Source organism: Haliotis rufescens, unplaced genomic scaffold (genome assembly GCF_023055435.1).
Source record: "Haliotis rufescens isolate VD_foot unplaced genomic scaffold, xgHalRufe1.0.p SCAF_12, whole genome shotgun sequence".
In the NCBI taxonomy this organism is placed as follows: domain Eukaryota; kingdom Metazoa; phylum Mollusca; class Gastropoda; order Lepetellida; family Haliotidae; genus Haliotis; species Haliotis rufescens.
The window spans coordinates 25,105,100-25,118,252 of record NW_025963802.1 but is presented as its reverse complement, the minus strand read 5'-3'; the positions used below and the strand labels follow the sequence as shown (position 1 = coordinate 25,118,252).

General features: G+C 41.2%; 1 protein-coding gene and 1 long non-coding RNA gene across 10 annotated transcripts in view; one reads left to right on the top strand and one right to left on the bottom strand.

The window, feature by feature from the left end:
* The window catches only part of LOC124113358 (prominin-1-like), a 589,013-nt gene that overhangs the window by 374,677 nt on the left and 201,183 nt on the right, over window positions 1-13,153 (top strand). The window lies entirely within an intron of this gene.
* LOC124113359 overlaps window positions 12,007-13,153 on the bottom strand; it is a 45,561-nt gene continuing 44,414 nt past the window's right edge. For both annotated transcript variants that reach the window (XR_006857767.2, XR_006857768.1), the window contains one exon: window positions 12,007-12,780. This is a non-coding gene — a long non-coding RNA (uncharacterized LOC124113359). The remainder of the gene's footprint in view (window positions 12,781-13,153) is intronic.

Sequence of the window (13,153 nt, the reverse complement as noted above, 5' to 3'; positions counted from 1 at the left end):
TGGCACGCTTCGCTCGACCTCAGCATAACTTATTGCTATTTTAATATCAACAAAGTTTACCTTGCCTCCATAAACATGCCTTGGCGAAAATTGACAGTCTTTTCAATCGATGAATGTTTCCTCTGTCATTTTCCGTTTAATATGACGAGAGAGAAACAAATATAAAGATCATGAATTCTGACAGCAATATTTTGGTAAGTGCAAAGGTCACTGGATGTGATATCACAGACAGGGGTAGTCTGATGATAATCTTTCGTAAGAAACAATTACAGTAAATTTTGAAATATATCACCTGTCACATACAGAAAAAATACAATGAAATAAGTTGTAATTAGTCTGGCAGGACTTTCAAGGTTTGTTGCAGTATGCTCAGGTGTGTGACAGTGTCGCTCATGCATGTCTCTAAAAACATGAACCAACGGCTTGCCCTCATATCGCCTACACCCCATATGGCCTACAATAATTATAATGGTCAGTTGTACCACCCCTATCATATCAATGGGTATTACACAACTGGCTATACATGCTTTGATTGATGACTTACTCATCTTCTTCTTTGATCACCTTAGCTGTTTATTTTGTGTTAGCAAGACCTGCTCATCTCATCTTATTCTTTTTCGGAATGTTGTATATAAACCTCTGCAAGTTTCACACTAAGCAGATGAAAAATGAAAAAGCAGACTCACTGGCGAAGCTAGCTCTAGACAAAGTGGATACACAGCCTATTCCCTTTAGTAAACTAGAGATAAAAAGCAAAATCAAAGCCTCCATAGCAGAAAGATGGCAAGCCCAATGGGACGCAAGTAAGATCGGCAGATGGCTATACAAAATTCAACCCAAGGTCCAACAAAAGCCAAACTCATACTCAAATGAAAGGAAAATTGAAATTGCTATCTCACGCCTCAGACTCGGTCACAAAAAGCACTATGACAAGGTTCGTTCATCTTGCAATCAGGCTGGAACCATTGCTCACATGTTACTGGAATGTCAAGACCATGCCCCAGCCCGGGCTAGGTTAAAACAAGAATTGCAGTTAGATCCGCTATCTGTCATAGATCTCCTAAAGCCTAGAGATGCAATAGCGAAGGCCAGACTAACTCTATTTCTGAGAGATGGACAGCTACTCGAAACGTATATAAACAGAGCAGCCAAGGATAAAAATGGAAATCATATCAATACAAAGACAGAAATTCTAAGAAAATCAAAACTGGCAATATATATGTGTACCCTACTCACACACAGGAGTCCCAAAGAGGGACAGGTCACCCGAAATTGCTTAGGAGAAGGCGACCTCTTAAACACTTAACAACAACACACTCAGCGTCAAAATGGCAAATCTTCAGAGAGCTGAGTTTGTTACTATACAGAGAGGCGCTCAACAAGTGCTTCATGCTGGATACCGATACAGACTGAATGTCAAGCGTCAACTTGCAGTTCACTGGAAGTGTGTCATTCCTGGCTGCAATGGAAGATGTAGCAATATTGGCAACCACATCGCATCCACTACTCTGCACACTCATCCTCCTGTTGAGAATGCAGATCACATCAGAATGATAGCCAGAATGAAGGAACTTGTCAAGACTGACATCACTCCTGTGCAGCAGATCTACAATGCTGAACTCGACCAAGCTGACGAAGACACAGCAGTCACCATGCCATCCTTTGCCAGTGTACAAGCCGCCTTGTACAGACATAGAGCCAAGTCGGTTCCGCCAGTACCTGAATCCAGAGCCAATATCAGCCTGGAAGATCCATGGAGCAAGACAGAAGATGGCAGAGACTTCCTGTGCGTAGATGACTGACTACTGATGTTTGCAATCACTGTGATGTTGGAAATACTGAGTGAAGCTGACATCATGTTTATGGATGGTACTTTCTTTCTTTGCCCTAGCTTGTGGTTGCAGGTGTACATTATTTATTGTCTGGTGGATGGCAAAATGTATCCTGTGGCATTTTCACTGCTCCCAAACAAGACCAAGCAGACTTATGTTAGATTATTTAGATTGTTGAAAGACATTGTTGGTGCAAGGACTGGTGTAGAACTCTCCCCAGATGTGATCCAGATAGACTTTGAATCGTCTGTCATCAGTGCTGTCAGTGAGATCCTCCCTGGCAGCTCAGTTCGGGGGTGTATTTTCCAATATGCCCAAGCTTTGTGGGGTCAAGTTGCTGACAGAGGTCTTTTGCGAGAGTACATGAACAATCCTGCAGTACAGAGCCACGTCCGACGAGCTACAACTTTGCCACTGGATCAAGTCCAAGATGCTTGGATTGAAGTTAATGGAGCAGAGTCCAGATGGTGAACAGATTTCCACCTTCAATGACTACGTAACAAGTACCTGGGTAGAAGACGACGCCAGATTTCCCTGTAATACCTGGAACCAGCACGAGAACACTGGACCTCGCTCCAACAACCACCTGGAGGGGTTTCACAATGGACTAAAGAAGAGAATGCCCCAGTCACATCCCCACATATACCAGTTCATAAAAGAAATCAAGAAGATTGAGACAGCTGATAAACGTTCTAGATGGCAGACAGGTCTTGTTGGTGCTGTTAATTGCCTTGCATGTATTGACAGAGACAGAGATGCCCGACTTGAGAGACTGAAGCTACACCTCGCAACTGGCGAAAAACTGTGATGCAGTTTCTAGATGTAGTTGGACACTTGGTGAAATTACAGTAATTGTTATGTGACTGATGAATTACCGGTAGTATGAATTAAGGGCATATGCAAAATGGGTTGTAGGCGATATGAGGTCAGGCCTTGTGAACTGTGGTCAACAGGTTTTTCGTCTACCAGTCAATGTGATGTAAAAAAAATTCAAAATAAATGCAGATCATCACCAGCCTTGGATCGAACATGATCCGTGATAAGTTTCTGAACATCCAGTCCGTATAGGTCCATATCATGTTCCATATGTCACAGTCTTCTGGGTGGAGGGAAAAGAAAAGTCTGTGTATACATGATTACTGTTGTCAGATGTATTTTATCCTGTCAGCCACACCCCAAGACTTTATGTCACCTCATGTGGTTTATTTTGCGCATACATGTACTGGTTACAGGCCGGCAAAGCCACATTTCGAAAATAGATAGCCCAAATTGATGTGGCTCTCGCGGCAATGGTTATGGTTGCGTGATTGTATAATGTGGCTCTCGCGGCTATGCTGTCAAAACATGCTTTGTGATTCTAACAGGTTACCGTATATAACAAAACAAGTCTTGTTTTCTCATTTTTTATTCAACAAGGATAACAGTAACATATTCATCAAAACTTTACATTGATGAAAATTGGCCAAATTGGTGTCACATATACACAGAGGGATCCTCAGATCCGATCTCAAAACACACAGGTTTCGGAGTCCACATCGCACAACCAACCAAAAACACACAATCTTACCGACTCCCAAACAACCAATCCATATTCACGGCCGAACTAATGGGCATGGCCTCAGCACTACACAATCAGCAATCTAAAAAACACCAAAAAATCCTCATCCTAACCGACTCCCTCAGTGGACTACAAGCCCTCAAAAATAAAAACACTAAAAACCACCCCAAACTAATAAATCAAATACTCAATAGCTCAAACAACTTAACTAAGGCAGGTAAACAAATAGAGTTCATTTGGATCCCCGCCCACGTAGGAATCTTTGGAAATGAAAAGGCAGATAAAGCAGCAAAATTATCCCTTAAACTCCCAGAAATAAGCTTAAACTTACCCAGCTCAAAATCAGAAATCAAAAGTGTCACTAAACAAAATATCAACAAAAAATGGCAAAATATATACCAAAACTCAAATAGCCAAATCAGGAAAGTACTCAAAAAAAAACCTAAATAAACCAAAAATACTACACCTATCCATAAAAATCGACAGAATAATTACTAAACTACAAACAGGCCACACCAAACTAAATAATCACCGTAAAATAGCTAATCAACACACAACAGGAAACTGCCCGCATTGCAAACAACAAGAAACACTAGAACACGTACTCATTCACTGCACACACTACCAAACACACCGAACAACACTACAGACCACCCTAAATCTTAAAACGGGACTTACACTAGAATCAATCCTAAATCCACAAAATAAATTAGAAAAATTCAAAGTCTTAGGCATATACCTAATTAAAACAGGACTAATTAGTCGCATTTAAACCCCAAATAAAATATTAAAACCAAAACTACCTTATCTAACAACCACCCAACACACACAGCTCCCTTAGTTCGCCCCCCACCCACCCTTTGCATTCTTTCCAAATTTCAAAATTACTATATAAGCAAGCCCTAAAGCCCCCCTCCTGGGTTGCACAAACTCACTTTCCCCTTTTTGGAAACACATTAAATGGCCAGGCCGGGCCCGTGTGCGACATACGCTTGCAGTCGGAAAGCGCACGTTAAATCTCCAATATAAGTAAGTAAGTAAGTAACACCACGCTTAGTAATTTAAATGTGGGACACTCATTTAAAGGTATCTCTAAAGAACACCACGCTTAGTAATTTAAATGTGGGACACTCATTTAAAGGTATCGGTAATCGGATTAATTAATTACCCGCTAGAATAGGTGAAATGCACTCAGCTGAAAATGTGGCTCTACCGGCAATAGCCATTTCTGAAATGTGGCTCTCCCGGCTAGACACCCATGTACTGCTGCAAACCTGTTTTTCCCTTGTATGCAATCAAAGTATCACCCTCACACCAGTTGGTGTGTCACACATTTCTCAGTTGGTGTGTATAGGTGTGTATAAAAATGCCCAAGGCATCATGAAAGAAGAATTGCAAAATAAAAGTTGTATTTGCAATTAAAAATACCCTATTTGTCACTCCTTGAATACTCTCTTTGGTTAAGTGCTTGAAATGTACAGTGTCATAAATCATTTTTTTCAAATTTTTCTTTGACAGACCAACATAAAAAAATCTGACAAATTAGATAGAATAATAACTTTAAAAGCCCTCATTTCTGAGGTGTCCATATTTTTCAGATTTTTTTTTCTACTTATAGGACAAAACATAAGCCGTCTATGTTTGGCTATGTAAACAAATAACTCCTTTCAAAATGTGAAAAGGAATATATTCTACTGACTAGAATTATTTTTTTACACCGACATTTCACGAAGTCCAGTTGAAATGTGATTTTTGTACCTTAAATTTCTTGTGAGTTTGTACCCAAACCGGTATGTGATTTTGTACCCTGAACATTAAACATTACTTGTAGTGAGTTAATTTATTATCACTTTCCTATCAAAACAATGTAATTAACTTAGGCTTTACCAATTTAACTGTCCTCTTCTTCAGTGACAAGATGTCACTTTCCTATCAAAACCAAACAATCAATTTGAGTTTGACAATGTGGACTGACTTTATTCATGTACAGTTAGTCATGAATATTATGAACTTGATGAAATGTCTTATAACGTTCTGCTCATTGTCTGCAATAAACATGAAAAAATAAATATTATCATATAGAATTAGTTCCGTTTTCTTGGGAACAAAATCACCAAGTATTTTGGGGACAATTTTGTTTTGGGTACAAAAACACATAGACCCTACTACATTCATCCGGTTGCCCTGCACCTAGTTTCATCTGTTCTGAAGACTGGGGAGGGGGTGAATGTTTTTGAAAACATCCTTAATATTGTCATGGTGACTGATTTACGACACCCATTGTCTGAAGAACATTTGATTGCAAAGGCTCATTACCCTGGAGCCATGACATCTATATGCCTTGAAACATTTAATTGCTGTTATTTATAAGATGCTAATCCTAATTGTTAATCCCCAGTTTTGTGTACATCTGCCATCCTGAACAGGATGTGCAAGTATGTCACTGATGATTTACTGCCATCCTGAACAGGATGTGCAACAGGATGTGCAAGTATGTCACTGATGATTTACTGTTTACATTTATATTTATTACTTACTAAATGTCAGGTGACCTTGGCTATATAAGCCTTGGACCAGAAGGGGAGAGAAAGAGAAAAAGGAGAAAAGAAGGAGGAGAAAAGAAAGGTCTTACCCTTAGCCTAGCTAGGGTTAGGCTGGGTGCTCAGGGCCACCTAGACAACAACCACTACCACCATGTGCTGACCTGGCACATAGTGTCTTCTGTATGTATGTATATATCTACATGTATAGAGTAAAACTGTATATACTGCAAGCCATCGTCTCCAAGTTGTCACTACCTACAGGAACCATACGTCGGCCCCTTGCATATACGAGTATGCAAATTATTCATTAATCAACGCCGGACCGACACGCGTTGTTAATTTGGTGAAGCTATCGGGACTTCTTAGTCTGTCCTTTCCTGTACCTCTTTGCAGCATGGCATATGGTTCACAATACTGTAGGAAGTGACAGTCTCTTATTGAAAGGATATACTACCTTCCTGGAGGCCAATCACCAAGAACAAAGAAAAGGCCTTTAACAAGATTGAAGAAAGAAAAAGAACCTCTCCGATCAAGAACAAGTTCTCCGATCCCAAACCTTCCCTGCTCGAATATCTTAGCAACACTGCTAAGACTTCCCCTTCAAGATGTCGTTCCTGCACATGACCTAAGAAAAGAAGTATACACGCCTATCCCACAGAGACCCGTCCACAGCCATCTTCATGCAGACCCTGCACAATACAGAAACCGCCTCACGGGCACCTACAAGATGGACACTGTGTACAAGATATCTCATTGGGACTTACTAATTTGTGTTTACTTACATGGACTCAATCAAGGATATATATTGTGTGACTGTTGAATAGTGCAACCAGGTATGTTTAATCAAAGCCAGTATATTAATGCCAAAATGTGTCTTTCTAAAATTCAGTTTTGTATGTGTGCAATATACTCCAAATTACATCTAAAAGGAGAAAAGAAGGAGGAGAAAAGAAAGGTCTTACCCTTAGCCTAGCTAGGGTTAGGCTGGCCTGGCATTTTAATATAGGTAAGGACCAAGCCAAACATCCTGCCTGCATGAAGTGCTGCCGCATGTTTTCGCGGTGGATCCTCATAAATTATGCTGAGATTGTTGAGGAGTCAAACAGTGTTTACAGTGGTCGGAATGCTCTCATTTGTCACAAGAGACATTTACAGATTATCTTAAAAAATGCCAGAAGAGAGGGATTGATCGCTGATGTAAATCCAAGATACTGAACATGGACACTCTGCGTCCAAGAAACCTAAGCTTGCGACCAGGACTAGCCGTCATCCAACTGTGAAATTTGTAGTAAAGCAACCACTGTGAGCCACGATTACTTCCCTGTCAGTGGATACCGACAGTTTCCTGCATGACAAAGTTCCTGCTGGTTCTTCACAGTCTAACAGCTATCCACCCACTACAACGAACGCCAGTCAACAAATTTGTCAGACAAATGTATGGTGCTGGCAGTAAATTTTTACCAGTCTACCGAGATATGTATATCTTCTCAGACCTGATCTACAGGAAGTCATGTATCGACTTCGGAAAGTACTGCACGACCAGTCGATTCTACATCGACCAGCCATACCTCTACTCTTCTCTATTGACCAAGCCATTCCGGAATTATCTACTGCGACTACCATCAACTCTAGCAGAAACCAGGCATCGACATTGCCTACCCAACAGAGAAAGAGCAGTCTTGACCCAAGGATATTCAGAATATTTGCCATTCAGAATTGACTTCAAAGGGTTGACATTGTACCACGAATGACCCTCCGAGGGTTGACATTCCTAAGGTCGACATTCGGTGGGTCAACATTCAGAGTTGACTTCGAAGGGTCGACATTGTACTGAGAAGTCGACATTGAACCACGATCGACCCTCCAAGGGTTGACATTCCGAAGGTCGACATTTGGTGGATCGGCTTTCAGAGTCGACTTCGAAGGATCGATATTCTACAGAGAAGTCGACATTGAACCACAATCAACCCTCCAGTGATCGACATTCCTCAGGTCGGCATTCCGCAGGTTGACATTCCTCAGATCAACAATTCAAGGGTTGACGTTCTTCGGATCAACAATCCAAGGAACGCAGTCGTAGATTTCGAGATTGATCAGATAAGGAATGACTTTCGACAGGTCGAATCTTTAAGGGTTGACATTCAGATCACTCTCCTCCAGGTCGATCGTCACTGGAACAAACTTCGACATCGAAACAGGGAGATAACTCCGATTCAGGGAATCACCTCTCTACAGATGATAGTATGCACATGAACTGAGGCGTTCTCATTCTACAGATCAACATCGTCACCTCGACCGATCACATTCATCATCATTCAAAATCTCAGCATTATTCCTAGCCACAATCATCTCGACACTTTGGTTACGAAAGATGTCGACTGATATCGACATTGATCTCCATTTCATCGATACCAATCTATGAGATACTATCCTTATCCAACAACTGATCGATACGGAGACTATTAAATTCGGCCCTACCCTGACTATCCGTCAACGAGAGATCAACATTGATATTAGGATCGACAGATGGAATGAGATCGACCCTCTTCACACTCATTTTCTGAGTCACCGATAGAGACTCACACGGGCCAGCAATATCCAGACAAGTCACTTCCTTCTTTACATCCAGTTTCGAACCCTGTTATTAGTATGGCTCCTCCAATATCACATCCCCTATTGACATCACAGGAACAGAGTGATTTATCTGAACAAATGAGATCTCTTCTTCAATCCCTTCGACAGTCTTACAAGGCACTGAACAGTCGAGGACAGATACAGCACTCGCTACCACAACGTCACCAGGAATAGAGATAAGGGATAGAGATAATAATACTTCTACTCCGTCGGATGCTACTCCTGAAAGTCTGACTTCACCTCCGTCATCTATGGGCATCTGGATCGCAGACACCCTCCATCTACCTCGTAGTACTTCAAAGGGCAACATCAACTCAGGTTTCGCGATGACATCTAACACTGCTTCTCCCATTACCTTACCACCACTGGCGATCATGTTGGACTTATATCAGGCATTCAGGGCCTTCCACAGACAAAAGGACAAGTTTTAGATGCCGAGATTCAATTTAGCTGATACAGGAACTCATGGGGTGACTAATCAATCAGCGACTCCAGAACTAGATGGAAACATCACATCTATTGCCCCAAAGCGCACATCGGTTACATCTCTTTTAGATGATAAGGAGTTAGCTCATCTGGATTTTACTATTAGGTGGACCCTACCATTACTATCCATTATTCTGTCAGGCATAGAAGCTATAGGCATGTCAGTTCATCACGCAAAGTCTTTGGACGAAGCTTATGTCAGAGGGACTGTCAACTTGATCCAGAGCAAGTTCCAGGATTTGATGGAGCTAATTACTGACCAGATGGAAACATTTACTGCCATGAGACGTCGGGGACTACTTTACTACTGTCCATGGGAAGAACAACACAAAGTTACATTCCGTCAGATGCCTTGGTTATCTCCCAGCTTTTTGACAACAGGATCCAGGGGGTTGCCAAGGAAGTTACTAAAGAAATGCATCTCCAGGTGTCAGTTGATCTCTTACAGAGACTCTGGAGACTCGCCTAAGCACGGATTGCGTCATAATTCTGATAGCCCCAGCGTGTCCCAACAGAGCGTGGTTTCAAAGACTGATTTCACTTCTCATAGAAGAGCCTCTTAAACTGCCAGAACATCACGATCTCCTCGGCCAACCCAAATCGGACACATTTTACGACAACCTGACAAATCTCCATCTTCACGCCTGGAAACTATCACGACAAAGATACAAGTTTCCAGGTTTTCAAAATCAGCGTAAGAAGCGGTTGCTAGCTCATGGAGACCAGCTTCCTCAGCTATCTATAACGTCAGATGGAGAAAGTTCTGCCAGTGGCGAATAGAAAGAGGTTTGCATAACAATTATAACAATACCTATAGTGGCTGATTTTCTTCTTCACCTGAGAAATGAGAAAGGGTTCAGACATGGTACAATTGAAGGTTATAGATCAGCATTAGCCTCAGTTCTACAACGTGATGGTTTATCCATAGGATCTCACACAGTATTAAATCGACTCATGAAATCGTTTTCACTGGAAGACATAAAAATCCCACGCATTTTCCCTAAATGGAATTTATCCATTGTTCTGTTTGCACTGATGGAAGCTCCATATGAATCAATGACAGAGGCTACACTTTTAACAGTTTCTAAAATGACTGCCTTCCTCTTAGCGTTAGCTACAGCTGCTACAGTGTCTGAGCCTCACGCAATTGATATCGCATCTATTACGCATTCACAAGACTGGAGCACAATATCTTTCAGATCACTACCAGAATTTTTATCGCCAAAAACCAGGCATCAGCGTTTGGGCCTCTAGGACATAGACAACACTCTATCCCATCCCTGAGTAAAACAGTGGATCATCCAGATAGACTATTATGCCCCATCAGAGCTCTGCGCTACTATATTTCAGCTACTCAGAACCACAGGAAGAAAAGAAAACGGCTCTTTATCTCTTGCAAGCCTTCGTCAGAAAAGGACATTACTAAGGCAACTGGCCGGATGGCTTAAGAAACACTATATCTGATAGTTATCGTCAAGCCCAGCTTTCGACACAAAAATGGGGAAGTTGCAAGGCTCATGAAATCCGTGCACTAGAAACAAGTCTGGCCTCATGGAATTCAGTTTCCATCGAACAAGTGGTATCAAGCTGTCAATGGAGATCCCACATAACGTTTACTCATTTACTCATTTACTCATTTCTACCTACGAGACGTACAACACGAACTAGAGGGACTATACTCCCTGGGGCCCTTGGTGGCGGCCCAGGCTATAGTCACTCAGTAGCCTATCCACCCCCTGTTCTGTTGTAGTTAGGGGTAGTGGGGGTGGGGGTGGGGGTGGGGGGTGGTACCGGTGGGAGTGTGAAGATGCCCAAAAGTACCTCAAATTAAGGTAAGTTAGCCTTTACAATATGTCAACTAGGTTGGACAGATCAATGGCTAACATCTGGGATCATAGATCATAAGATGATAGGGTTATTACACTGTTAGTTGCTCGGCGTAACATGTATAACTACCGGAGGTGTCGTCGTGGAAGACTTCAGAACCAGAATTACATAAAGGGTATGTTTTATCACCAATATATGTGAAGTCATAATGACCCAAATGATGTCACAGGAGATTGAACCAAAAGTGTCTTCATAGATGTTCTCAGAACCGGAAGTGACGTCAGAAAGGTCATCAAAACCGGAGAGAAACATAAAAAATGTGGTCATATTTCACCAAAACAGGTAACAATTATGAGATCATAAAACGGGAAGGACGCCACAAGTGCCAAGTCTTCTGCAGGTTTGCCAAGGGTGAAATCAGGAAGTCTGGCATTGGTTCATACCCCGTTGCGCCTGTGTTTTGCATTACTTCAATGCTGCCAATTATCCGGGAGTACTAGATGACAGATCCCACCTGTCCCTCTGGTAAATACTGGCTATGATGTAAAAGAGGTAGGATATTCGTAGGAATTATCAAACAATAGTTATCATTGTGTATAATTCTAAGAATAGTACCTCTAAACATCAGGAAATAGTCCCTCCCACCTCCCCAATATATCTTACATCTAGTCGATGAAGGTTATTGGAAAGAAGTGATGTTTTTCCACCTTGCGCATGCGCAGATCGATGCAGTTTACCTCAAAACTGGGGGATAATTGGCAGTGAAGAGGACGTCTATCAAAAAATCTAAAGATTTTATAGTGTGATTATTGCCAAAATGGGAATTTGTGTCTATGATGTAATAGAGGTAGTATTCTTAGAATTATACACAATGATAACTATTGTTTGATATATGTTTATCATGTCAATAATAAATGGTACTTCTTAGGGGTGAAATGATACAGCAAGGTCACGATACGATACATGTCGTGATACGCATATTCACGTCAAATCGAGTGGAAACTTCTGGAATTAAATACTTCAGTGCAGGTTGATGAATCTTCATGCATCATTGTACTACAAGTTCTTCCTCACTGTAAAAAAAACAAACAAAATATTCAAATAAGAATAGCTTTACTCTTGTTTGTCAGTGAAAGTCACGAAGTCAGTGAAAACAGAATATGTGAGTGACTTATATCAGTAATCTGGACTCCGAGAACCACAACTATTCAACAACCATCGACTTGAAGTTATATTTTTTTCAGTTCATTTCAAACTCTTGAATCAACAAACAGCATAACTACAACTTTCAACATAAACAAACTTCACTAATTTGAATGACGGGTTGAAAATGTCCTTTACATGTTGCAAGCTAAATCATAGCTTCATGGTTTTATTTCAGAAAAATATGTATGTCAACATAGTCTGACTTGAAGCTGTCACTTTGTCCCCTGCTGTGGAGAAAACCCCTTCAGGGGCACAGATGTTACAGGGATACACAAATACAACTTTGCCATGGTAGACAGCAGTGAAAATCTAGATTCATTCCTTAAGGGAAAAACACTGCTCTGACACATAACAGTTAACTTGTTCTCAATCTCATTAAAATCAGATCTTAGTTCTAAACGGTAGCGAGAACTAAGATCTGATTTTAATGAGATTGACTTGTTCTTCAACCCTTGTGAAAAGCGACTTTTCAGATTTCACAACTGAGGTTGTGAACACATCATGAAACAAATCTACATGGCTGTGCTGGCTGTTGAAGTAGAAGCTGTGGGCTCTGGTTCTGTTGATGTTCCTCCTTTGGTGGCAAATCTGTCACATCATCTGCAGGCAGATCACTGACATCAGGTAGCAGAGGTAGGATGAGCTCCTGCTCATCGTTACCCTCATCACAGACAGGCTCAAATTTTACTGCAGGCTGAAAGGTAAATCAAGAAATGGAGAGACCATAGATCATGAAATGATTCAAATGATGCAATAAAATACAATAAAGAATATTATCAAATGCAAATTCATCATGTTCATTGGTCATGCAGTTGTGACAATTGGCAGCAGCATTTTGATTCATGTTTTATGCTTCCTTGTTCCCTCCCCTGCATCACTAGATTCACCGCTATCCAACCATGCTGCTAGATGATGTTGCATAACGTGCAACTTCATGTTCGTAGCTTTGCTGTTATGTCGCAAGATTGTGGGGCAAAACATGCAAGCAGTGTGCTCATAGTCTACTTTTCTCTATTCATTAATATAATAGACATGAAGTGAAGAAGAATTTCAACACTTCACTTCTG